The sequence below is a fragment of the Penaeus japonicus genome, unplaced genomic scaffold (genome assembly GCF_977035675.1).
Source record: "Penaeus japonicus unplaced genomic scaffold, GWHDUDI00000001_assembly GWHDUDI00000019, whole genome shotgun sequence".
NCBI lineage: Eukaryota > Metazoa > Arthropoda > Malacostraca > Decapoda > Penaeidae > Penaeus > Penaeus japonicus.
Window position 1 is genome coordinate 20,261,327 of NW_028234421.1, and position 5,000 is coordinate 20,266,326.

The window sequence follows — 5,000 nt, forward strand, 5'->3', positions numbered from 1 at the left end:
GGAGGAAGGAGATAGAGAGGGGGGACGTGGTGGATAGGGCGAGGGAAACTGGGTGGGGGTTGGGGGTGGGGGATGGGCGTATAGGGAGGGGGTGGATGGGAAGGGGGATTGGGGGTAGGGAGAAGGAGAATGCGAGAGTTGTGGGTGGGTGGGGTGGGGGGATGGGCGTAGAGGGTGGGGGAGGGTTTATGTGGGGATTGGGGCGGTAGGGGGGAGGAGAAGGGGAATGTGAGAGTTGAGGGGAGGAGGGAGGGAGAGGGGGGACGTGGCGGATAGGGCGAGGGAAACTGAGGGGGATGGGCGTAAAGGGAGGGGAGGGGGATAGGGAGGTAAGGGAGAATGAGAGATGGAATGCAAAAGAAGGGAGAGTTAAGGGGAGAAAAAAGGGATAGGGGGAAGATGGAAAGATTAGAGGGTAAGGGAGAGGGGGGAGAGTAAAGAGGAGGGTGGGAGAAGATGGAGGAAGAGGGAAGTGGAGAGGAAAGGGGAAAGGAGGGATAAGGGGAAAAGAAGAGAAGAGAGGGCAAGGGAGGAAAGGAGGAATAATTGTATTGGAGAAGCGGGAAAATGATTTATGAAAAAAAGGAAGAGAGGGTAGAGAAAATACAAGAAAAGATAAAGGAGAGTAGAAAAAAAGGATAAAGGAGAGAGATGAGGAAGTAGAAGATACGAATGAAGAGACACCAGAAAAAAATAAGAAGAGAGAAAAGAGACAAGAGAGTGAGTGAGGAGAGATAGAACGATAATATACGAGAATGATAGAACGCTGACGAAGAAGAGGGAAGAAGAGAGAGAAAACATACGAGATGGGGAAGAAAGAGAGAGAGAGAGAGAGAGAGAGAGAGAGAGAGAGAGAGAGAGAGAGAGAGAGAGATTAGATTATGAAGAAGATAGCATAGTTACGTGCTGATGAGAGAGCTAGAGAGATAGATAGATATGATAGAGAGAGAGAGAGCTGAGGAGAGAGGAGAGAGAGACCGAGATATGCTCGTAGAGAGAGAGAGTGACGCATGAAGAGGTGAGAGAGAGATAGAGAGAGAAGTTCTATATCTAGAGAGTGTGAGAGAAGAGAGATGAGAGACGAGAGAGAGTGAGAGAGAGAGAGAGGGGAGAGTTGAGAGAGAGGATGAGAGCTGAGAGAGGAGATCGAGAGAGAGAGAGAGCGGAGAGAGAGGAAAAGAAAGAGGGAGAGAGAGCGCAGGCGATGTGGCGGAGAGAGAAATGGGAGAGAGAGAGAGAGAGAGAGGCGATAGAGGAGAGAGTCGCAGAGAGGCGGGGAAGAGAGAGAGAGGAGAGATGAGAGAGCGAGATAGATGAGGACGAGAGAGAGAGAGAGAACGAGAGGAGAGAGAGGGGAGAGAGAGAGAGAGAGAGATAGGATAAGAGAAATGAAGAGGGAACGCGAAAAGGAGAGAGAGAGAGAGAGAGAGAGATGGAGGATGAGAGAGAGAGAGAGAAAGAGGACGAGAGAGAGAGAGAGAGCTGTGTCAGAGTGAGAGAGAGGGATTGATGAGAGGACTGGTAGACTGAGAGACTGAGAGAGAGAGAGAGAGAGAGAGATATGAAAGAGGGAAAGGAGGGAATGAGAGAGAGAGAGAGAGAGAGAGAGAGAGAGAGAGAGAGAGAGAGAGATTCAGATAAATAGATAGATAGAGATAGATAGATAGATAGATAGAGATATATAGATAGGTAGATAGATAGATAGAGAGCGAGAGAGAGAAAGAGAGAGAGAGAGAGAGAGAGAGAGAGAGAGAGAGAGAGAGAGAGAGAGAGAGATGAAAGGATGGAAAGGAGAAGAGGAGAGAGGAGAGAGAGAGAGGAATAGAGGAGATGATTAGGAGAGAGAAGAGAGCTATGAAAGAGGGAAAAGGAGGGAAAAGAGAGAGAGCAGAGAGAGTGGAGGACATGAGAGAGAGAGAGAGAGAGAGAGATTCAGATAAATAGATAGATAGAGATAGATAGATAGATAGATAGAGATATATAGATAGGTAGATAGATAGATAGATAGAGAGAGAGAGAAAGAGAAAGAGAGAGAGATAGAGAGAGATTGATAGATAGATAGATAAATAGATAGATATATAGATATATAGAGAGAGAAATGAAAGAGGGAAAGGAGAGAAAGTGAGAGAGAGAGAGAGAGAGATAGAGAGATAGAGATAGAGATAGAGATAGATAGATAGATAGAGAGAACGGCAAAGCTGTGGTTGAGCTGGCGGCAGTAGAGCTGGTGTTGCCATGAGCACCGTGACCAGTCAAGGAGTGAACCCGTGGAGAGAACGGAAGGGAGGAGCAGGGGGGGGGGGTTGTTTTCGTCCCTTATAATGTGATAAATGTTTCTCCTTCTTTCTTTCTAAGATGAATGAGAAAGAGACAAAGATACAAGAAAAAAGACGTGGAAGATGTGTTGATGGAATGAATGTTTTTTTCTTTTTTTTCTTTATATATGTGTTTATGTGACAACATCCGCATCCTTATGGGGTCATTCATATTTTTTGCGTTCATCAATATATCTTTTTATTTATTTTTTTTCTTTATTCACTTTTTTATTCATCAGCTGTATTGAGTTGTTTTTTATGCACATATATATATTATTACAGGAATACATCCCTACATCTGCTTTTCTGAATATATTTAGAGTTTGGGTTTCTGGATTTATTTCCCCCTCTGCGTTTTTATTTCTATTCTGTTATATTAAGTGATTCTGTAATTACATCTGTTTTTCAGGCATCGTTTCTATTTCTGCCTTTCTGAAATTACGTATCCTACTGTAATCTTTGATATAATTCCTGGACGGACTTCTGATTGTTTTTATTTTTATTATCTTTATATTATCATCATATTTTCACTATTATTACTTTTTACATCTCATTTCGTTTCTATTCAAATTTTCTTATTACTTTTAAACTAGTGTTCTCTGTGTATTAAATTTATTCATGCTTTTATGCTTCTAGAATCATTAATGCTTCTGCATATTTAAATATACATACGTTTTACCGTTTCTGATTTCATTTTTAATAGACTAACTGGTTCAGCATAATTTTCTTATTAATCATATATATATTTTTTAATTATATATATATTTATCATATTATAAGTTAGCATTTACATATACATATAGTCTTATGAATCTTATTCATTTAATAAATGGTTCATTTACTAGTTTTCTTTTTCCGATCAGTTGCAAAAGAAAGAAAGAAAAATATAAGTTATAAATTAATATCATCGAAAAAACAAAATAACAAACAAAAACTCAAGATCACATGATATAAGTAAATACTATAGTTTAAAAAGTTGCTGGGTCTTGTTGCTACCAAATGAAAATAATTTTGTTACAAAACAGCAAGAATAAATATGAATATGAATATCAACATTATCACCATCTTCAATGTGAATGTGAATATAAATATGAATATCCTCATCATTACCATTATCTTTATCGTCATCATTATCATCAATATCAATATCATCATTATCATCGGCATCCTCACAATGGTAACAAATAATTACTAGTATGATAATAATAATGGTGATAATGATAACAATGATGATAATGATAACAATGATGATAATGATAACAATGTGATAATGATAGTAATAATGAAGATGATAATGATAACAAGATGATAATAATAATAATGATAATAATAACAATAATAATAATGATACTACTAATAATAGTAATGATAATGATAATGATCATCATTATAATAATCATTGAAAAAATAACAATCATGATAAAACAAATAATGAAAATAATGATAATAATAATGATAACAAGGATAATAATGATAATAATGATAATAATAATAACAATTATTATAATACAAATAATAATATTAATTTCATTATTTTGATACAAATGATAATAACAATAGCAATTATTATTATACAAATGATAATAATAATAACAATTATCATAATACAAATAATAATAATGAAATATAACAATTATTATAATACAAATAATGATGAGAATGAGAATGATCATAATAATAATCATTAAAAATAACAATTATGATAATACAAATAATAATAATGATAATAATATCAATAATAGTGAGAATAATAGTATTAATAACAATATTTCTACTGATAATGACAATTATAACGATAATAATACTAATAGCAATCAAACAACAATGATAAGATACTATTGATAATAATCATGATAACAATAAAAGTGATGAGAACAACGTCACCATCTTTCTCAGCAAGCCTCATAATTAACTTCACCTGTCAGTCGTAGACCTCCTCACCACACAGCTCTATTCCTCTTATTTTCCATATACCTTTTGTCCATACACTACCAACGTTAAATTTCTTCCTTTCGAATCCTTCATTTCACAATCCGCCCCCCTTTTCCTAAGTCTTCCCACCCATTGCTCCATCCTGTGGGCTCCCATTTCAAAATCCTTCCTAGGATATCTAATATCCTGCATCCTTCTCGTGTGACGGAACCATCTCTCAAATTCTTTCTTTGTAAAATTCCTGTAATCGACTCTTTGACTTATTTTCCCATTTATAAGCTTGTTTCCTTGTGGACGGAACCATAATGCTCGAGTATCTTCATTTCTGATCTTCGACTTTGTCTTCTGTGTTGAGTTTCTTATCCCTACATCAAAATTTTGGACTTATTATGGTCGTGTATATTGTCTTTTTTTTACATTTTAGTGATACAGTTTTATCTTTGAGCAGGAGGTACAGTAGGTTCAATATCATATCCAATTCTTGAATTCGTCTGGTGATCTCCAGAAAATTGTTGTGTGCAAAACTCCTAAATGACTGTCATTCATCCGTTTTGGCTTATTTTCATTAAAGTAGATCTTACCTTTTTCTTTTTTTCAATTTCTCTCAATTTTCTTTCCATCTTCTTCGTCCTTGCCATCTATTAGTAGAGTCGTGTAATTGAATTCGATTTTCCGTTATCATTGTCCTGACATTCCCAATAAGCTCAACCCTCCAACCTTCAATTTCTCTGTATTTCACTCTGCTCTTGCTAT